The sequence below is a fragment of the Helianthus annuus genome, chromosome 13 (assembly GCF_002127325.2).
Source record: "Helianthus annuus cultivar XRQ/B chromosome 13, HanXRQr2.0-SUNRISE, whole genome shotgun sequence".
NCBI lineage: Eukaryota > Viridiplantae > Streptophyta > Magnoliopsida > Asterales > Asteraceae > Helianthus > Helianthus annuus.
Window position 1 is genome coordinate 83694314 of NC_035445.2, and position 23864 is coordinate 83718177.

Here is a 23864-nt window from a genome sequence, read left to right on the forward strand (position 1 = left end):
GAAGTATTTTGGGCAAGCATAGGAGCCATTTTTATTATGATTGAACCTACTCTATTTTAATGAAACTTGGTTTAAAATGTAGATAAAATTATTCTCGTTCTAATGGCATATTTATTATTTTAGAAGTTATAAGCGCCAAATAAGTAAAACAGCTAAATTAATATATATATATATATATATAATAAATTAATTGTTAAGTAAACTTACACATGAATAAAAGTGTGCGTACGTTTTATAATAAAATATTAGTATATTAAAACTCCAAAACTTGAATGGACAATTGAAAGGTGTACGTGGCAAATGATAAGGAATGTAATCAATACAAAACGTGATATCCAAGGTTCACAATTTCACTATAAATAGAACTAATCTTCTACATTTGCTTCTGTTCATTTTTCCTTTCGAATCCCTCTTCAAGTCTACAGTTTTATTTTTAAGATGTTTCAAACCCCGCCCCGTTTTAAGTGTTTTAACTCTTGACTACTGATGCCCTGTCCAACTGACGTAGGGCCCCGTAACGTATGTCAAGGCTCTGCCTAAATACGTTGGGGTTCTGTCTCGTGACGTAGGGATAAAGTAGAATTGGGTTACTATACTTAATGTGGGTGCACTATATATTTTACCAAATCACCCAGGAGTGATACCCAAAATATAACAACTTTCCTAAAACACCCCTGACACCCTCCACTTTCTAAAATACACCCCGTATGTGAAAACCGAGCCCGAAATACAATATATAAATTAAAAACGAGAAATAGTAAGTTGAGGCGGGCCGCGTAGACCCACCCCAACCATTCACGCGGGCCGTATGAAGGTGTAACCGGATTCCTTTGATTTCTTAAGTCCAGGCGGGCCGCGTAAGGCCACACCGTTAGTTTACGCGGGCCGCGAGTGTCCCTATTAGTGGCACAGCCCGGTGATGACACGTGTCATCATCGTGGCGGGTCTAGAGGGTGAGCCGGACAAGCTAGTCCGTTGACCAGGGTTGACGCGGGCCGCGTAACCCCTGTCCTTTCTTTACGCGGGCCGCGTGGGAACCAGAATCAGCACCTATATAAGCAGGCATCGGGTTTCAGTATTCCTCGTTCATTTCTTTTTCTTTCTAAACGAATTCTGAAGTAGTAGAAGTGATACGCGGGTATTATACCCCCTAATTAGCAAAGCTCTGCCTCGTTGTAAGTATCATAACCCCTGGATACGTATTAGATACTCTGCCCGATTGATCTAGGGTTCCGTAACGGCTGTCGTGGTTCTGCCTGACGTAGTCGTTGGAATGCCGTCTCGGGGAGAGTATTACTAATGTTAAAATGGGTTATTATACTAACACGTGTGCATTGTTTATTACTTAGATTATAACCAGGAAGTCACAGAGGAAAGCCCTATAATAGCAATGTGAGTTGATCCTTCTTTTTATGAACTCATTTTTGTGAGTAATCTCCTTTTTGTTAAATGTTTTTACAAAACCTCACTTAATTAAATATATACAAAGCAGTTATTGAGTATTTGTAAAGAATACAATTATAGTGGGTATGTTGGGGTTTTGTATACAAAATTGGTTACTGGCGTGGTAACATCCCATAAGTTGAGTATGACCGTACCACTGATGTTAATTGTGATGTCTTGGATACAAATGTAATTGCGGATGTGCCCTCAATACTGCAAATTGGTTTTTAGTTAAATTTGGTTAAACTGGGATTCACTCACCAGTATTTCCTGCTGATAAAATGTTTTTAAACACGTGTTTCAGGTAACTTAGTGTAAAGCCAATAGAAGCCAGCTGGAGAGCACTGAAGGCTTGGAAAAGTGGCAATAAAGTTACCTAAAATAAAATAGATGTTTTTATTAAATAAAATAGGATTTACTCCTATGAAAATGTGTGTACTGCAAACTTGGGTTTTATCCCATGTGTTTAATATTATGAAAATATGGTGGTTTTACTCTGATAAAATATTTCCTAACTACGGTCCTGATGAAAAATTTCGCTGCCAAATTAGACAATACCCGATACCACCGAAACTAGATCACGACCGCCCGTTCCTGTGTTTGTATAAGGGATCGGGGGTTGTGACAGAAGGTGGTATCAGAGCTATGCCACTGGTTCAAGCCAAAGAAGTGTTCTGCTGACACTTAAGTTTTAAATTCGGTGTTAGGAAATTAATATAACAATTTATGTGTTATTCTGTGTAGATAAATCTTAATATTTATATTATGGTTTTATGTTTTGAGTTCAGAGTATGAGTAACCAATATGACTAGACGTACCCATAAGCTACCTCGGCAGATGTATTACACTACACTCTTATACAATTAGTAACTTAAGGTATCACCTTGAGTGAGATCTCTTCTTAAATAAATGAATGTACCGTAATATATATACATCTATATATATGTGTGTATATACTACTATGTGTATATCAACCTTACTAGGAAATATTAATACACGTTCATTTTGTAAAAATATTCATAGATCATGGGTATAAATTTTGGATATTAAATCTAAAATCATAATTTATGGTAAATTACATAAGAAATTGAATAATATTATGTATCCACCTTAAATAAATAAAAGTATGTTATTTTAGTTGATTCATAGACTTCATGATCTATACCATGATCTATCCTTATGAATGGTGGTATAGATTATGGTAAATTTCTGAATTGACCTTAAATCCAGAAATCGTGTTAAGATACAATATTAATTGTATGTAAAATAATATACACGTTGTAGTATAGTATACTTCTAATAAACATATGTTATAATACACCATGGGTATAAAAGAGAATTAATAGTTAATGTTTTTAAGAAATAAAAATAAGGGAACCTCATTTCAACCAAATCCCTCATGATACTCAGCAGATAATGAGAAAGAAATTTTTATTCGTAAGGCACAGTCTGAGAAACTATTTACCTCTAAAAAGAGAAGTAGGATTACTAGAAAAAAAAATCAAGAGAAAATAAAGAAAATAAAGAAGTCACAACCAAAGGAAGTAAGAATTAATAAGGAAACAAATGCACAAACTCAGGAAACAGGCAATAACCTACCATGGGAAGATAAACAATGGGTAAATCTCCATATGTTAGCCACTACAGAAGTAAATATTAACTTATATTAAATAGTTGAACCAGCACCCATGCCACCTATGAGCCAGAAATTTTAAAAGAAATTTTGCCCATTAAATAAACAACCTAGTAAAAGAAAAAGATAGAATGAAACCATACATAAAAGTATATTGAGCTTAATACTCCTGTAACCTAGATAGACTAAAATAAGTTTTGGATGCATGATTACTGGTATATTTCAAACCTCCGTTGTAACTGTAATAAATATATATATATATATATAAATATATATATAAGTCGTAATGTTCACCGTTTTTAATCAATCTATTTTATAATTGTACTCAAATATTTATACTAGAAATTTGTCTGTGATAATTAATACCACATACTCAAGTGATATTATAATATACATCAAACTAAGTTAGTTGTTAACAAAGCAATCATGTTCATAAATTTAAAATACATATTGGAATATATGGAATAAAGTTTTAAAACTTTGTGGTTTTAATAATATTGTTTCAAATTAATTTTTAAAGCCAAAGCTATTAAATTAACCGAAAGGATTTTAAGAATTAATAAAATTTAAAAGATTGCTTTAGTAGATTGAGCCAAAGCAAGTTTTGAAACCCAGGTGTACCAATTTTATCCCTTCTGGTTCGTAACCAGTTGGCCATAAGACTTTATACTTTCATAATTTATGTTGGGATTATTTGTAAAGGTTTCTATTAAAATACTTAGCAATAAAATAAATGGTTAAATGAATATGATAGTTATTCATGATTCAATAAAATCATTTAAAATTTTTAGAAATTTGAGTTGGTTGGACTACGTAGAAAGGCCTAACTATAAACATTAAAAGCATTTCTACAAATCCTTAATACTAAGATATGTCCAGAATAGGTCTTATGCCTGAAAATAGTTAATATAAGATTTTAAGATTTACTACAAAATTAATCAATCATATTAATTATAGGATTGTGTATCCTAAGTTATAAAGAAAAGTATTCAAGTCAGCTGGCTGATGTATAATAGCTAAATAATATAATAGTTAATTAGTAAATGAGTTGAGTTGATAAATTGGATGTTAAACTTACCTTAAGTGGTCTCGAAGTTCTCATACTTTAAAAAGATTATAATAAAGATAAAAGAGATGAGATTGAATTGTGATTGGTTAATTAATGAAGATGGAAATTCTCACAAAATAACTGTGGTAATAAAATACCAGTGATGTAACCGTGACACAAATAAATTTTATAAAGTCGGTTACATGAATCTATAAAAGATCTATTTAAATTAAATACTTGAAAAGAATAGATCTCGAATAGATACATACTTTGATAAGATGGGATGAAATACGCTACACAAGGTTTAAAAAAAAAGTTATGTGTTTTGAGTATATACTATATATTAATATTTAATATATATCCGTTACATTGCTATAACTAAAGTTTTCAATTACAAAAAGTAATTTATATATAGTATATATATATATCTCTGGGTAACCCATAAATACTATGTCATGAGTCACATATGCACATAGTTTTCTAAATAATGCTTTTCAATCTTAAAAGTATATTATAATGGATTTTTATAAAGGAAAAGGTAGGAATGTGATAATTGGAATAAATATATAGATGGTTACTTGAGCAGAAATTATTAAGGTAATATAAATAGTAAGCCTGGTATAGTTTAACCCATTAGTTAAAAATGAAATTGTTCTTATGAGTCCCGAAAATTTATAATTTGAGTAAATTATTTCCCTGGACTTTTAATTCCAAAATAGTATATTTGACAAGAAATTTATACTATTATAAAAGGATAAATAAAGTAATGAGAATGAGCTCGATGATTGGTACCATCAATTATATAGTTGTATTGTTATAAATTAAAGATATTATAAAATAATTTAATATCCTACATATATGTGTGTGTATTACAAAAGTTTAAATATTAAACTAGAAATTTGAAAATTTCGTTTCTTTCCAAATAATAAATATACACATGTAGATACATTCTGTTGATGGTATACACAATATAATAATCAAATACCTTTTGAAGATAAACATAAGAAAAAATAGCACTGGTAATTCTTATAAAGACATGAAGCCATTATAAGAATAAATCATGAAACCTATTATGTTTTAAAATACCATCTGTTTCAATAAAATATTCCGTGCATCGGAATCTCATAATATATAAGTATGAATAGAGTTGGCTATAAGCATAGTTATTACATTGAACCTAGCTATAGTATCAATGGAGACAATGATATTTGAAACTCCATTCTCCGACCAAAAGAAAACCACAACCATGATAATATCTATGCGAAAAGAGTTAAGATATTGATATTCACTGGTAACAACCAGGACAATATTTAGACTTGAATCTAAGGAGAATGCCTTAGTATAAAGCTTTGAGATAAGCTAATTACTTGCGTGGATAAAGTGTGATGGTTATTGGTATCCCGTGAGGATGATGCCTAGAACAGTGCTTGTATGATAAATAAGCAATAACACCTGGCCACTGTTATTTCTTGTTTATTGATACTACTCGGTTCTAGAATATGATCCATCATGAGAATACTAATTTCCTTATTCCTTGATACAAGCTATGATAAATGATGTACTTCTGAAATCATTATTTGAGAAAATTCTAATTATGGGAAATACAATGATAACTACCTCTCCGGCAAGTCTGGGTATGATGTGGTATACACTCCAGCTTGTCCGGGTGAGATGAGGGTACCTCTCTGGCGAGACCGGGTGAGATGGGGTATATGTTATGTTAATGGAATTCCCTAAATAGTACTATGATTTGATGTCTAACCTGTTTTTGGAAATATGAATCTGTTAAATACACTGACCTGATGAATGGTGTGTATATTACAGTATGTGAAATATATGATTATATAGATATGTATATCTATGAGGAAATCCAAAGACCATATTGATTGACAATTAGGGATAAATCACGAACAGGTGTGTCAATGATAATTCTAGACTTAATTATCAGGAATCTCTCTCTCGTATACGTCTATAATTCCAATATCAAACATTATTTCATTTGATCATCTGTCTCGTAGTTCGTGCGATAAGATGAACGACAGGAACTCTATAAGTTGGGACGCCATGGAAAGTATAAGATTTCCCTTCGTGATTATTAATGCATTAAGAAGCCTGTAACCAAAAGTTGTGTTAAGACACAAAACATCTAAAAACTTATAGAGAATCGTTTTACCTTTATTAAGAACTCTTGAGAAGATAAGAGTAACCACAACTAGATATACTTACAAGTACTTTCTTCCCCGATAACTCTACTAAGATTGACCATTCGGAACCCTTAAATTTATTTTGATTGGAATATATACCTAACTGGTAAATCTTTAATTGTACCTCTTCAAAGTTATAGAGGTAAATGAAGAACTTAAATCCATTAAAAAGATCATACAAATTAAAAGTAAGAATCTCAAAGCATAGAGAATAGTTCTGGTCAAAGTAAAGTGAAATTCAAAACAAAGACCGGAATATACCTAGAAACTAAACTAACTAAAAATATTCATCCATATGTCAGGGAATCTCGAGGACGAGATTTAAAACAAGGTGGGGAGGATGTAACATTCCCAAAATTTTTATCTATATAATATATATAAAAACTTATGTTATTAAAAGGATGCATCATGGGTAAGTTGACCAATGAAAATATGAAGTATTTTGGGCAAGCATAGGAGCCATTTTTATTATGATTGAACCTACTCTATTTTAATGAAACTTGGTTCAAAATGTAGATAAAATTATTCTCGTTCTAATGGCATATTTATTATTTTAGAAGTTATAAGCGCCAAATAAGTAAAACAGCTAAATTAATATATATATATATATATATAATAAATTAATTGTTAAGTAAACTTACACATGAATAAAAGTGTGCGTACGTTTTATAATAAAATATTAGTATATTAAAACTCCAAAACTTGAATGGACAATTGAAAGGTGTACGTGGCAAATGATAAGGAATGTAATCAATACAAAACGTGATATCCAAGGTTCACAATTTCACTATAAATAGAACTAATCTTCTACATTTGCTTCTGTTCATTTTTCCTTTCGAATCCCTCTTCAAGTCTACAGTTTTATTTTTAAGATGTTTCAAACCCCGCCCCATTTTAAGTGTTTTAACTCTTGACTATTGATGCCCTGTCCAACTGACGTAGGGCCCCGTAACGTATGTCAAGGCTCTGCCTAAATACGTTGGGGTTCTGTCTCGTGACGTAGGGATAAAGTAGAATTGGGTTACTATACTTAATGTGGGTGCACTATATATTTTACCAAATCACCCAGGAGTGATACCCAAAATATAACAACTTTCCTAAAACACCCCTGACACCCTCCACTTTCTAAAATACACCCCGTATGTGAAAACCGAGCCCGAAATACAATATATAAATTAAAAACGAGAAATAGTAAGTTGAGGCGGGCCGCGTAGACCCACCCCAACCATTCACGCGGGCCGTATGAAGGTGTAACCGGATTCCTTTGATTTCTTAAGTCCAGGCGGGCCGCGTAAGGCCACACCGTTAGTTTACGCGGGCCGCGAGTGTCCCTATTAGTGGCGCAGCCCGGTGATGACACGTGTCATCATCGTGGCGGGTCTAGAGGGTGAGCCGGACAAGCTAGTCCGTTGACCAGGGTTGACGCGGGCCGCGTAACCCCTGTCCTTTCTTTACGCGGGCCGCGTGGGAACCAGAATCAGCACCTATATAAGCAGGCATCGGGTTTCAGTATTCCTCGTTCATTTCTTTTTCTTTCTAAACGAATTCTGAAGTAGTAGAAGTGATACGCGGGTATTATACCCCCTAATTAGCAAAGCTCTGCCTCGTTGTAAGTATCATAACCCCTGGATACGTATTAGATACTCTGTCCGATTGATCTAGGGTTCCGTAACGGCTGTCGTGGTTCTGCCCGACGTAGTCGTTGGAATGCCGTCTCGGGGAGAGTATTACTAATGTTAAAATGGGTTATTATACTAACACGTGTGCATTGTTTATTACTTAGATTATAACCAGGAAGTCACAGAGGATAGCCCTATAATAGCAATGTGAGTTGATCCTTCTTTTTATGAACTCATTTTTGTGAGTAATCTCCCTTTTGTTAAATGTTTTTACAAAACCTCACTTAATTAAATATATACAAAGCAGTTATTGAGTATTTGTAAAGAATACAATTATAGTGGGTATGTTGGGGTTTTGTATACAAAATTGGTTACTGGCGTGGTAACATCCCATAAGTTGAGTATGACCGTACCACTGATGTTAATTGTGATGTCTTGGATACAAATGTAATTGCGGATGTGCCCTCAATACTGCAAATTGGTTTTTAGTTAAATTTGGTTAAACTGGGATTCATTCATCAGTATTTCCTGCTGATAAAATGTTTTTAAACACGTGTTTCAGGTAACTTAGTGTAAAGCCAATAGAAGCCAGCTGGAGAGCACTGAAGGCTTGGAAAAGTGGCAATAAAGTTACCTAAAATAAAATAGATGTTTTTATTAAATAAAATAGGATTTACTCCTATGAAAATGTGTGTACTGCAAACTTGGGTTTTATCCCATGTGTTTAATATTATGAAAATATGGTGGTTTTACTCTGATAAAATATTTCCTAACTACGGTCCTGATGAAAAATTCCGCTGCCAAATTAGACAATACCCGATACCACCGAAACTGGATCACGACCGCCCGTTCCTGTGTTTGTATAAGGGATCGGGGGTTGTGACAACCTCGAGCTAGGCGCGGTTGTCTTTGCATTAAAGATCTGGCGGCACTACCTGTATGGTACCAAGTGTACGATCTTCACTGATCACAGGAGTTTACAACACATCTTCAATCAAAGGGAACTTAATATGCGTCACCGCCGATGGGTAGAACTTCTCAACGATTACGACTGTGAGATTCGTTATCACCCAGGCAAAGCGAACGTTGTTGCGGACGCACTCAGCAGAAAGAGTTATGTGCTCAGCACCCGCAATATTCAAGCTCAGCATGACCTCGAAACCCTCATCCACGAAGCTCAACATGCTTGCTTTAACGAGCGTACATTGAAGAAAGAGAGGATCTATCACGATGGAGCTCAGTTAGTAAGCAAATCAGATGGGATCTTCTATTATCTAGACCGAATTTGGATCCCTAAGCGGACCGATTTGCGAAAGATTCTAATGGATGAAACCCACAAATCCCGGTATTCTATTCATCCCGGTGCCGATAAAATGTACCAGGACCTTCGTTATAAGTACTGGTGGCCGGGCATGAAACGGGATATCGCTCTCTATGTTGGAAGTTGTTTAACTTGTGCAAAAGTTAGGGCTGAACATCAAAGACCTTCTGGCTTGCTCGAACAACCGTCGATTCCTATATGGAAGTGGGAGAGTATTGCTATGGATTTCATAACCAAACACCCGCCCACGCCATCAGGTCACGACAGTATTTGAGTCATAGTCGATCGTCTAACCAAATCAGCCCACTTTTTGCCAATACGAGAAGACTACAAGGTGGAACGACAAGCCCAAATCTACACCGACGAGATCATTTGTAATCATGGTACGCCTCGCGACATCATCTCTGACCGTGATGCTCGGTTCACCTCGCGATTGTGGGAAACGTTTCAAGCAGCTCTTGGTACGTCGCTTAATCTGAGTACCGCATTCCACCCTCAAACCGACGGACAGACTGAAAGAACGATCCGTACACTTGAAGACATGCTCCGTGCGTGTGTCATAGATTTCGGTGGTAGTTGGAACAAATACCTGTTGTCAGTCGAATTCTCATACAACAACAGCTATCATCCCAGCATCCAAATTGCACCATTCGAGGCTTTATATGGAAGGAGATGTCGTTCGCCTATTGTGTGGCACGAGATCGGTCATTCGCAACTAACCGGTCCCGAGCTATTACAAGAAACAACTGACAAAATCCTTCAGATTCGAGACAACTTGTTGAAAGCTCGGAGCAGACAGAAAAGTTACGCCGATAGAAGACGCAAACCCCTTGAATTTGACGTTGGCGACTACGTACTCCTAAAGGTGTCACCATGGAAGGGGGTACTCAGATTCGGCAAGAAAGGGAAATTAGCGCCTCAATATGTTGGACCTTTTAAGATTCTGGAAAGAATCGGAAAAGTCGCCTACAGACTCGAACTACCGGAGGAACTCAGTAACGTCCACTCGACTTTCCACGTCTCTAACCTCCGAAAGTGTCTAGCTGATCATGACCTAATAGTACCGCTCGACGATCTTCAGATGAACGAAACGTTGCACTTCGTGGAAAAGCCTGTCGAAATCATGGATCGCCAAACCAAGCAACTCAGGCGCTCACGAATCCCTATCGTGAAAATCCAATGGGAAGGCAAACGAGGCGCGGAGTTCACTTGGGAACTCGAAAGCGACATGAGGGCCAAGTACCCGCAGCTGTTTAAATGAAGATTTGAAGCGTCAAATTGGTAAATTCACAGCGTTGTGTAGCTTCCAGCCTAATTTCAGGACGAAATTCCCTAAATAAGGGGAGGCTGTAACACCACGTGTTACCGAATCTCAAGTCAAAGTCAAAGATTGACTTTTGACTGTAATTAGTCTATTTAAAATTTTGTATTATGTGGAGTAAGTGTTGTTTAATCAAAATAATCGAATATTTTAATCAATGCGAACCGTTTAACGACCTTGAATAGCAGGAAGTAACAATGCGATAAAGTTAATAAATCAATAATCAAGTTAATCGAATCATCATCGAACTCGAAACTCGAATTATGCGAACTTTGGTATTGTTATATGTGTGTGTGTGCCTTATGTGTTACTTGTGCGTGATTACTTAATGTTATATGTGTGGTAATCAATTGAATCGAATCGAAACTCGAAACTCAATCAAACTCAATCGAAATCGAAACGTGAATGATAGATGCTTATATGTTGATATAGTAGTTGGGACTGAAAGTAATTTGAATAGGAAACTCTATCGAATCCGTATCATCCTCCATCGAAATATCAGAAATCGTCGCCCAAACGCTCGAAAAGGCCGCGGATCGAACAGGATTCACACCGATCGAACAAGCCAGCCGATCGGACAGACCGTCCGATCGAACAGGCTGTCCGATCGGGATGCCTGGCCGATCGGCCAGCCCTTTCCTTTTTTGGAGCCTATAAATAGCCTTGTCATTGTCATCCTTTCCACTTTTGGAAAGCTCTGACCGATCAGCTCATATTCTTCACCTTTTCTCAGATTTCTCTCAATTCCGGTAAGTTTTCACCCCAAATCTTGTACGTTTTTTATCAATACACACTCCTACACCTTTCTATCTTTCAAATCTTGAATTCCAACCGTGAAATTATCTAGATCTAAGTGTTCTATGATGATGTCATCATGGTGTTCTTCAAGAACACCATGTTTTGGCCTCATTCCACCAAGAAACACTTAGATCTAGCCGATTTCTACATTAATAAACAAAGATCTTTCATAGATCTAAACATTTCACGGTGTTAAAGATTGAAAGACGGATTTTCCGACTTTCTTTCAACTCTTTTACACTCAATACCTTTAAACCGGTAGAAACGGAGCTTGAACCGACTCACTAATCATTCTAACAGTCGTGTAGTTCAAGATTCGGATTCTGACCCCGAGGTTCACCAATTTCGGGTTAAACGCTAAACTACCGTTCCAAACAGTTCATCAGGCCGGGTTTGGGTGATTCCTATCCGAGCAGGAGAAACAAGTAGGAACGAGAATTCTATAGCTTAACACGTTGTTAAATTACCTCCATATAACGACAAATAAACAAAACAGCCAAGTGTTAGACGAACACGCCGACCAGGTCAGGATGCTGACCGATCGGTTAGGCTGTCCAAGCGAACAGCTAAATCGATCGGACAGGTCAGCCGATCGACCAGGCCAGCCGATCGGCTAGCATATGGCCCCACATTTGACAACTCATGAAGTATGGTATTGAACGAAGTAATGACCGATCGAGCGACGATTGGTAAACATTACTGTTCGGATCATGAGATATTATGCTTCAGCACTTAATCAATTTTCAAGTTTGCTCAGCGTATTAGAATGCCACCCGATCGAGCATGTTGTTCGATCGAGCATGCTGTTCGATCGAGTGACATCCTGCTACTACTGAAGTTCCTAACCGATCGGTTATGCCGACCAATCGAACGACCCGTTCGATCGATCGACCTGAAAGGTCAGAGTACTTCATTGTTTTCAGATACTGCAACCAAAACTTCAAAAGTTCAAACCATCATACACAAACACATCCTACACAAAGGAAGGAACAATCCACTTGAACAAGTCTAACCGATCGAGCCTGCCGGCCGATCGAGTAGGTTGTCCGATCGGATTGCCCAGTCGATCGAACCCGTCGTCCGAACGAACCCACTGTTCGATCGACCAGGCTGTTCGACCCACTATCCCTTGTTTTCCATTTTCGTATTACTCATCGTTGTGCCATCGAACTATTCAGGCTAACCGTACTCCGAAGCGCTCCCTTCAGTCCATTAATCAATCGCTGTGAGTATACTCGAACCCTTTTTGCTTTAGCACTTTTGGGTGTTACATACGTTACTTATCTAAATCACATTCGAACACACTACTCAAACTATTTCAACGCTAACCGATTCCCATATATTACGTGACTAAATGAATGATTGTTGTTATGTTTACACGTGGAATGATGTCTACCTGCCTTAGCAACATAGTACTATAGTTTGGACTCAGCACCCGTTCACACGGGGGTTGTTAAAGACAATTACTTGCATGGATTACGGTGGTAATCGTGTATTGCGAACTGTCTCAGACAGTCAACCCGCAGTCGTTGGTATCGATAGATCCATGTCGATAATTAACATGCTTCGTTTTCCCCTGTGTACGTGCTGGTTATGCGTAAACTATTCGAACTCTACTATGCTATTATCAAACTTGTATGCTCACCTTTACATTATATGTATTGACTTTATTTTCAACGTATGTGACAGGTGTTTAAGGTGTTTGCTTGCTAGGAAAGTGAGGCTAGAATAAGGCTGTAGAGGCCCCCAGCAAATAGTTGTCTGCCAAGAACAAGCGTCTAGAGCATAGTTGTCTGTAGATCTTGTCAGGCTGGGTCTTTAGGAGCATTTGAACAATATTTATGTTCTAAATTAAATCTGAGTTATCGGAACAGGAATACTTGTCTAAGATGTTATCTGTAATAATATATTTGATTATTTGGGATACGGTATGGGACGTATCTTTAACTGAATAGTATAAATAGTTGTTGTGGAAACTTCTGGACAATCTGTTTCGCTCAGTGCCATGCCCGATGATTCCGCCATCGGTTGGGGTGTGACACTTCTAAGGATCAGAAGCAGCTCCAAGGTGGTTTAGAAAGAAAGAATGAATGGTGTAAGGAAAATGGTTCAAGAATGAGGCTATTTATATTAAATTCCAAGTCCTTAAACCATGTCCCCAAGTGTCCCTGGTATTAATGTTTTAAAGACTGGTATGAACCGGCCAGTTATACCTGTTAAACCGGATATCAGACATGAGTTCGGTACAATAAAGGCCGGTAAAACCCGAATACGGTATGTCTTATGTACCGGCGGTAAATCCGGTTCTATCGGTTCAAACCATTGAACTGGTTTACATTATCTTAAGATTTGATACGATATTAAGGTAATATTGATCTTCTATATTTCCGGTAATTAACATAGTGCCTTCTATTCGAATATTTCATCGTTGTGGAAACTGTTACTCACATCGTATAATGCAATATTGTTTATAGTTTACAATAAAAATAGTTGTTTTTAGATATAACTATGATCAGTTACATAAATCCTAGTTAAGATTGGATTGTTTTTTTAGATGAATTTGTATTTTATGGAATTTATAGGGTTAACAAGTAACCCTATAAACCGGTAGAAACGGAGCTTGAACCGACTCACTAATCATTCTAACAGTCGTGTAGTTCAAGATTCGGATTCTGACCCCGAGGTTCACCGATTTCGGGTTAAACGCTAAACTACCGTTCCAAACAGTTCATCAGGCCGGGTTTGGGTGATTCCTATCCGAGCAGGAGAAACAAGTAGGAACGAGAATTCTATAGCTTAACACGTTGTCAAATTACCTCCATATAACGACAAATAAACAAAACAGCCAAGTGTTAGACGAACAGGCCGACCAGGTCAGGATGCTGACCGATCGGTTAGGCTGTCCAAGCGAACATCCCAATCGATCGGACAGGTCAGCCGATCGACCAGGCCAGCCGATCGGCTAGCATATGGCCCCACATTTGACAACTCATGAAGTATGGTATTGAACGAAGTAATGACCGATCGAGCGACGATTGGTAAACATTACTGTTCGGATCATGAGATATTATGCTTCAGCACTTAATCAATTTTCAAGTTTGCTCAGCGTATTAGAATGCCACCCGATCGAGCATGTTGTCCCTGACGTTTATATTTTGTTACAATGTGGTCCTTACTGTTTAAATTTTGTTGCACCGGTGATCCCTAGCCACTAACACCATTAATTTTTTCAGTTAAATCCATGTGAAATTACTAAAATACTCTTACTTATAATAATAATAATTAAAGAATATTTACACTTCCATCCCTCCATATTTCTTCTTTTTACCCCCTAAACCCATCTTCTTCAACCCCCACCCCCACCCCCACCCCCACCATCTCCAGCCACCATCAGCCACCACCACCGTCCGTCGTCTCTGGCAGATCCCACCACCACCATCGCTACCGAGCTTCAGCTTTACCGTGGCATTTTTCTGATCAGATATACACCCAGATCTGAATCGTTGCTGCTGCCGAAAATGGCTTTACCGTAGTCGCCGGAAAAACGAGCTCGTCTGTTAGGTCATAGGACAGGAATCAATCGTGTGTTAGGTCATTACCATCGGTGATTGAGGATTCAATCGGTGAAAGAAACAGGAGTGGCAGAGAGTTCCGGCGGCTTCAGTGGTGTTCGTATTTCACTCTCAACGAGCCTTGCCGAAAAACCGAGGGGCCGGAGGGAGCCCAAGCTTGGCCGGAAACGCAATCCGCCATTGATGAGGTCATTTCAGCCGCCACATCTGTCGAGTAGGGTGGGGGTGGAGGTGGGGGTTGAAGAAGATGGATTGAGTAGGTAAAAGGAAGAAAGATGGAGGGATGGAGGTGTAAATATTGTTTAATTATTATTATTATTATTATTATTATTATTATTATTATTATTATTATTATTATTATTATTTATAAGTAAGGGTATTTTGGTAATTTCACATAGACTTAACTGGAAAACCTAACGGCGTTAGCTGCTAGGGACCACCCGCGTGCGTTTTTTAAACCTCAGGGACCACCTGTGTACTTTCTTAAGCACATGGACGATTCATGTAATTTCAGCAAAGCACAGGGACGACCTGTGCAGATTTATCTATTTTAAATTTATTTTATTAACAAAATCAATTTGATAATATGGGTGGAGATACAATAGGAAGTTTATTTGGCTAGGAAGGATAGGAAGTGATCTTGACCATCCATTAAGTTAATCAAGGGCTAAGATTAAATCAGGGAAATTGAAAGGAAGAAAAGACGCGCGTGAGTTTGTTCAAGGGCATTCTAGTCAATCCAAGTCATAGTTTCTCTCTCCTCCAATTTCCCCCCCCCCAATTTTTTAAACGTTAATAACTCTTTCATACGACATTATTTTTTTATAAAAATTGCACCAAAAAAACGAGCGTTTTTTATCTTTAAAACGAGTATACTATTGCTATATTTAAAAAAAAAATTTAAAACCCAGTTGCGTAAAACGCAATAGAAAAACCACCAGTTATGTAAAACGCAATGAAAAAAAAAACCTAAAAAATGACATTTTTCTAAAACGCAATGCACCAAAAACACAAAGAAATGACTTATTTGTAAAACGCAATGGCCAGAAAACACACAGAAATGTCTTATTTGTAAAACGCAATGGCCATAAAACACATAAAAATGTGTTTTACCTAAAACGCAATGCACCAAAAACACAAAGAAATGACTTATTTGTAAAACGCAATGGCCAGAATACACTTAAAATGTCTGTTTTCTAAAACGCAATTGACTGAAAACACATAAAAAAGTGTTTTACCTAAAACGCAATGCACCAAAAACACAAAGAAATGTCTTATATGTAAAACGCAATGGCCAGAAAACACTTAAAATTGACTCATTCTAAAACGCAATGGACTGAAAACACCTAAAAATGTGTTTTACCTAAATGAGCCAGGGGCTCTGCCCCTTGGACCCCGCCAGGGGTTGCCGCCCCTGGGACCCTGCTACCGGGGGCTGCCGCCCCCGGACCCCCGCAAAGATCGTAAAACGCAATGACTAAATCAAAAACCCAGATCATGAAAATGAAATTAAAGAATTTCTTACATGGATCGAAGCCGATTTCTTCGTCAATTGACAAAATTTGAATGATAGAAACACTTATCAACGCTCGAATCGAACGAATCGAGTGATTATCTCCAAAATCACCGGAAAAACAAGATTTTTTTATGAAATTAAACTGGGTTTTCTTCAAAAAAAAAAAAGCTGAAGAACACGTTGATCGGGTTCTGAATCATTGAATGGTGATGAAAATCGCACTATAATGTAGTGATTATTGAGATAGAAAGTGAAGAAATAGTTGAAGATGGTGGGTTTTGAAAATGGTGGGTTTTTGAATTTACTGGGTTTTAAAAAAGGAAGAAGAAGGAGTTGGATTAACTAAAATACCCTTTCTCTTTATTTTAAAATTTGCCACATGTCATAATTCTATGGCTTCCTATCCTTCCTAGCGAAAATTAACTTTCTATTTGATCTTTTCCCTTGATAATGTATGAAAAAGAATGTTGATTTTAATTTGGAACATCTTGACGGGCAATTGAAACTAAAATATAACTTATAAAAATTAAATCATGTTTGTTAAACAAAAATAATGTGTTAACTTTTCTAAATTTGTTATCAGTTACCAAACATAAATAATATACCCTGATTATTAAAATAAATCATAGATGAAAAGATAAATTGTCATTGGTTGGATTTATTTCTCGCACTTCTCTAAACGCCAATGTGGGGTTAGCCCACTTGGTAGAGGCATATGTCTCTAAGAGAGGATGTCTCAGGTTCAAACCTAGGTAATGTTGTGTAATATTGGTGTAGGTAGAATGTGATACGATTTTGTTGTTAAAAAAATATTCATACTATACTACATGTTATTTTGTCGTCCAAGAGCTTTAAAAGTTTGTTATGAAAATTATCCTATTATCATTATCAACTACTACAAACTTAAGTTGATGACGTAAGATTTCAATAGTTCAGGCATGTTACTGGGCAAGATGGGCGGCAGCTTTAATAGTGTCAGGCAGCTGCCTGGCACTCCCCTATTGGCCCAACAAATTTACGATTTTATCCCCTTTAAAATTACGATTTTGTCATCAGTTAAAAATTATGTTTTCACCCCCGCTTAAATATAAATTTACACTTATGCTCCCAGCAAAATATTTCAATTTTGCCCCCGGTAAAAAATTACGATTTTGACCCGTTTCAGTTTACAGTTTTGCCATTAGTTTTTTTCCCTTAAATTTACGATTTTGCCATCAGTTCAAAGTTATGTTTTTGCCCACGCATAAAAATAAATTTGCGCTTTTACTCCCGGCTAAAAATTCAAATTTTCCCATCGGCTAAAAATTACCATTTTTCCCCGTATAAATTGATACTTTCGCCGTTAGTTTTTTTTTTTTCCTCACAGTCAGGTTACGATTTTGCCCTCAACTTAAATTTACATTTTTCCCATCGTTTTTGTTTGTTTTCCTGGTTAAATTACGATTTAACCCCCAATGTAAAAATACTGTCATGCCGGCAGCTTCCTGACACTTCCTCATTGGTCCATTTAGTTTACGATTTATCCCCGAATTAAAATTATGATTTCGCCCGCAGTTAAAAATTACGTTATTCCCATCATTTTAGTTTTTTTTTTTTTTTTTGCAAAACTATAAAGGTTTTTTTTAATTGGTTTACTCGATTTAATTTTTTTCGTGTAAAAAAAAAACAGTTTTGCCCTTAGCACAAAATTACGGTCTTATCATCGTTTTTGTTTTTTTTTTCCTAGCAAAATTATATTAGGCTTTTTTTAATTGGTTGAAAATTATTCGACTATCGCCCCGCAACGCAGACGGGGCATCTACTAGTATATATTATAAAACCAAACTTGTGAACAGTAAAATGGTATTTTGGTAATTTTATTGTGTATTCTTGTCTGCTATACACGTTTCATCTAAAACCATTTTCATCTGTTGTGTCATCACTTCTTCATCCCTCTTCACCCCCAATTTTCATCTCTAAACCCTCACCCCACCCCACCCCACCCCACCCTACAGTCACCGTTCCACCATCACGCCACCGCCATATCCGGCCACCGAACACATCTCCACACTCCTTTAACCCTTTCCCCCACAACTAAGCCAAAAACCCCCATTTCCCAACAGAGACCGTCATCATCTCCGATCGGCTCGCACCACCATTGATAAACGGCGGATACTGGTCACTATTCCGACGTAACACGGCGGCACGCGACGGTGCTATCGGCGGTAACCCTAGGAGGTCGACAGCTGCCCCTAGCATCGGTGACTTGGGTTTGATTTTGGTGTCGAACAACCAACATCGGTGGCGTCGGCGATGGCGGATGTGGGGGGAGAGGATCGGCAGAAACGATCAGCAGCGGTGGAACCCTACAAAGACCTATCGAGAAAGAAAGGAAAAGGAGACAGCACAAATCGAGGTACGCTTTTTCTCTGTTGGTTTGCAATTTTTCGGTAACTTTGGTCGGACAGAAGATAGATCGATTAAGGGTTCACTGTTAATTGATTTCAGAACCAAAGGAAATGAATGGTAGATTTGAAAAATTAAAGAGAAGGGGAATGAGGGAGAAACCGTTTTAGAGGGAGGGAGAGAGAGAAGCAGAGAAGAAGAAGAAGGCCGACCATGGTCTCCGACCGGCCGGCCATCCTGTTCTGGTTATGGTAGTTGTGGTGGTGGTTACTGGTGACATTGAGGGCTTCATTGGGCGCCATCGGTGGTTGTGATTGGCGATGTTATTAATTAATGGTGTTGATGGCCGTGGTTCCGAACAAGGGATGTGGTGGTTGTCGACGGTGAGCAGCGTCAGTGGTGGATGTAGTCAGAGACGGTGACGATGGTTAGGGTTTAACATTGTCGCTTGCGAGTGTAGCAGAAAAGAACGGCGGCTACGATCTGTTTATGAGTTCCGAAAATGGTGGTTACAATGGTCACACTTTTCGTCTGAGATGATTAGAACAGATGGCGTCAACGTTAAGATGGTTCGGGTGTGGAAGATCTGGTTACTTCTGTCGGCCGTAACAATCGGCGCTACGGTTACTTCTGTCGTTTTCATCTTAGATAAGAAGCAGGTATACTTATTTTGTTGATCGTTTAAGGTTGCTATTTTGTTTTAGGCTTATTTCTTAATTTATATTCAATCGATTGTCTTTTTGCAGCGAATTCTTAATGTTTGTACTCAATTCCACCAATGTTCATACGCCGTGATTGCTTACGCTTATGTTTTGAAACTGTCTAAACATTACCCATAAAGTGAATATCTTGGTCTTACCTTTTTGTGTTAATTGACTATATTGAAATAAACAGATGAATTAAAAGAATATCATGAAGTATTTTTTTTTCTGAATATACACATATTTCCGTCATTGAGTGCCACTCCCCTTAGTCCCCTTGGTTGAGTTCAGCAAATTTCCATAATTGAGTGCCAGCTGCTTACTCAACTTTGGTGGCTGAGTTCAGCAAATTTCCATGATTGAGTGCCAGCTGCTTACTCAACTTTGGTCCCATTTGATTGCTGTTGGTAGATGTTAATATCATATATAGTATACTTATTACGAATATAAAGGTTTTATAATAATAATCTATCTAAATTGATGTATAGTATACTTCCAAGATTTGGGGAGCTTCCACACAATGAGCTGTTGTGGGTGACACAGTCTCTTGGGTATGTTTTTCATGAGTCAGTCATTCACCATAAGGTATATATATTTTGTAGTTTACAAGCCATACTAGAGTAAACATACGTGCTTCTTTTGTATTATTTAGTTTTTTTCTTAATTAGTGGTTGATTTTTATGTGGCAGTATTTTAATGAAAACACATATGTGAACAATCTTGCTTATTAAACCAAAAATGGGATTTATGCAGAGGGATGTTGACTGCAAACATAATTATTTCAGGGGGTTATGACTACATGTATTTGGTGAGAATGATGAATATGGTAAGAAGAGGCCTTAAACTCTATTTTGGGTTTTATTTGCTTCCTGAATTAGGCACACCACATACGACGTAATCTTTTTGGTTCGGATCAGATTTGTGAGGTCTATTCTTCTTCACATTTAACTACAACTAAGTAACAAACCATGGTTCCTGCTAAAATGCAACATAACATTTTTTTTCACTTTGTTCTTGCTCACTTGATGCTTACAAACATTATTAGTGTTTTTAACCATTTTTTTTTACTCTTTTCACAATCTTATAGTTTTTATGACACGATATAAAGAAGTGTTAGTCTTATGAAAAAAATGTCAAAAGCGAACATATATGTACAGAAAGAAAATGTTATAAGACCTAAGTTTATATGTGATTACGTGGTGATGCAGAAACGGTGACATGTATGCTGGCGCCTGCTTTGTAGACAAAATGCATGGTGTTGGTATATACAACTTTGCAAATGGACGTTGGTATGGTGCATAGAACTTTATATATAGATGGTAAGATGGGTTCTGGTGGTTAAACGTAGGGATAATGGCGATCGGTCGGCACCTAACGCATCAACTATTTTACCTTCTTTCTCAAAATTATCACGTAATCCCAAAGGTCAACACACTTGTCCCGTGGTCAAACTCGACGGGTTGGTTAATATAGTAATGTCAAATATGATTACAACACACATAAGTTCAACAATAATAATGATCTTATACTTGGAACAAAAACCTGACAATTTTTTTATCAAAAAATATGGGTATAAAATTATTATGTAGATAAGAGTCATTTGATCATAAATGTCAAAACTTGCAGGTGTTGGTGGATCAATGATAACGAGTAGGACCGTGTCGGCGTCGCTATGATTCCGGTCTATAATAGCATATAATGGATCTGCAAAGACGTTTAGTTTGACTGATATTGAGAAAGCAACCGACAATTTCAATGAATCAGGAGTTCTAGGTGAAGGTGGACTTGGGCATGTTTATAGTGGCATTCTTGTAGACGGAACAAAAATGGCGGTTAAAGTACCTAAATGTGACGATCAAGAAGGCGGTCGAGAGTTCTTGGCTGAAGTTGAGATGCTCAACCGGTTGCCCATAAAAACTTGGTTCGGTTGATTGGGATATGCACAGACGAAAGAACCCGGTATTTGGTTTATCAGTTTATGACAAATGGGAGTGTTGAATCCCATCTTCACAATAATTTTATGCAACATGTTTTGCAAATTCGGGTTTAGGGAATGTTTGGGATAAGGAAACCCCACCATTGGATTGGGAGGCTCGCTTGAAGATAGCATTAGGTGTAGCCCGTGGGGCGTGGGCTACCTTACCTTACCATCAAAGTATATTCAACGATTCGGTTTAACGTGCGCCTAGCGCGCCGCAACGCGCGCTTGGTATAAACCTAGTTATATGAATTTACCAAGTTATTCAATATCCTATTGTTTAACCAAATTATGCGGTCAATGTCCCACAACTAGTGCGTTAAATACATTCATAAGTTGGATGTGGCTCAATGGTAGTCGGTAGAGGCGTAAAGCACTCACTTTACAAGTGAGAAGTAGGGGATTCAAACCTCACTATCATCAACTTATATCGGAGATATGATGGATTACAAGCCGTTGATGGATTTAATGGCTCAGATATCACATAAAAATCATAATATAAAATGTTAAATCCCTATTATTACTATGAAAAACATTTTTATCAAAAAGACTTCTGCTACACAACTCTGAAATATTTACAAAACAGGTACCAACGTTTGGACGCACGCCTGGGGCCCGGAACCGGGGTGTGGCCCGGAACCAGGGTGTGACACCTCCACCTTTGTTTTGTAGATTAGCAAATGTAGGGCAAGGATTGATTCTTAGGTTTAGTAGGCTAATAGTGATTCTTATTTGAACCTCCCCTTATATATATATATATATATATAGAGTAAATTGCCATTTTAGTCCCTGAGTTTTGTCCAAATTTGCCATTTTAGTCCAAATAGTTTTTTTTTTTTGCCTCTGGGTCCCTGACTTTTCCCTTTTGTTGCCATTTTGATCACATACACTAACTCCATCCAAAAACTCCATCTTTAACCAGGGGTATTTTGGGGAATTTCATTTTAAATGTTTTCAATTGCCATTTTGATCCAATTCCAAAAAATAAAAAAAAAATCCAAAAAATAAAAAAAATTCCAAAGAATTCTAAAATATCATAAAAATTCTAAAAAATCATAAAAATTCTAAAAAAAAATACAAAAAATCCGTTTCGGCGCGAACCGTTTCGAACCCGAACCGTTTCGAGCTGAACCGTTTCAACGCGCACCGTTTCGACCCGTACAGTTTCGAGCTGAACCGTTTCGACGTGAACCGTTTCGACCCATACTGTTTCGAGCTGAACCGTTTCGAACCGAACCGTTTCGAGCCAAACCGTTTCGAGCCGAACCGTTTCGAGCTGAACCGTTTCAACGCGAACCGTTTCGACCCGTACCGTTTCGATGCGAACCGTTTCGACGCGAACCGTTTCGACCCGTACCGTTTCGACCCGTACCATTACGAGCTGAACCGTTTCGACGCGAACGTTTCGAGCCGAACCGTTTCGAGCCGAACCGTTTCGACGCGAACCGTTTCGACCCGAGCCGTTTCGACGCGAACCGTTTCAACCCGTACCGTTTCGAGCCAAACCGTTTCGACGCAAACCGTTTCGAGCCGAACCGTTTCGAAACGGTTCAGCTCGAAACGGTACGGGTCGAAACGGTACGGGTCGAAACGGTTCGGGTCAAAACGGTACGGGTCGAAACGGTTCGGGTTCGAAACGGTTCGCGCCGAAACGGATTTTTTGTATTTTTTTAGAATTTTTATGATTTTTTAGAATTTTATTATTTTTTAGAATTTTTTGGAATTTTTTTGATTTTTTGGAATTGGATCAAAATGGCAATTGAAAACATTTAAAATGAAAATCCCCAAAATACCCTTGGTTAAAGATGGAGTTTTTGGATGGAGTTAGTGTATGTGATCAAAATGGCAACAAAAGTGAAAAGTCAGGGACCCAGAGGCAAAAAAAAAACTATTTGGACTAAAATGGCAAATTTGGACAAAACTCAGGGACTAAAATGGCAATTTACTCAATATCATATATGTCCATTTTAAAAATTAAAATATCAAATATATCCTTTTTACTGAATAAATATCATATATGTACTAATTAATAAAAACAATTAATGATATAACAATTTTACCCCTCAAAAATCTAAACGCCCCGCCCACATGATATGCTCGTTTTATAGAGCTGCTTGATGGCGGAGTCTTCGGAACAAACGCGAATTTATACCCATGTTCGCCGAATATTTTCTCAAGAATTTCCAAATGCTTCCCACGTTTCCATTTATCAATTTTTTGCATATCACTTACAGGATTCTGCAAAACACGGAATGTATAAGAAATCAATTGGTCTAAAAACAAACGCAACACTTTACGCGGAAAAAAAATACAGTGTTGACATCA

The 23864-nt window shown here is 37.4% G+C and overlaps 1 long non-coding RNA gene across 3 annotated transcripts; it reads left to right on the forward strand.

Annotated features, from left to right (window-relative positions):
• Nucleotides 1-18386: 18386 nt before the first annotated feature.
• On the forward strand, nt 18387-21828 carry LOC110898399. Of its 3 annotated transcripts, none has more exons than XR_002569389.2 (6): nt 18387-18870; nt 18963-19519; nt 20050-20146; nt 20315-20387; nt 20770-20880; nt 21188-21828. It is a non-coding gene; the product is annotated as an uncharacterized LOC110898399 (long non-coding RNA). The 3 variants fall into 3 exon arrangements; XR_002569387.2 differs by having other exon boundaries at nt 20050-20112; XR_002569386.2 differs by lacking the exon at nt 20050-20146.
• The last annotated feature ends 2036 nt before the right edge of the window (nt 21829-23864 follow it).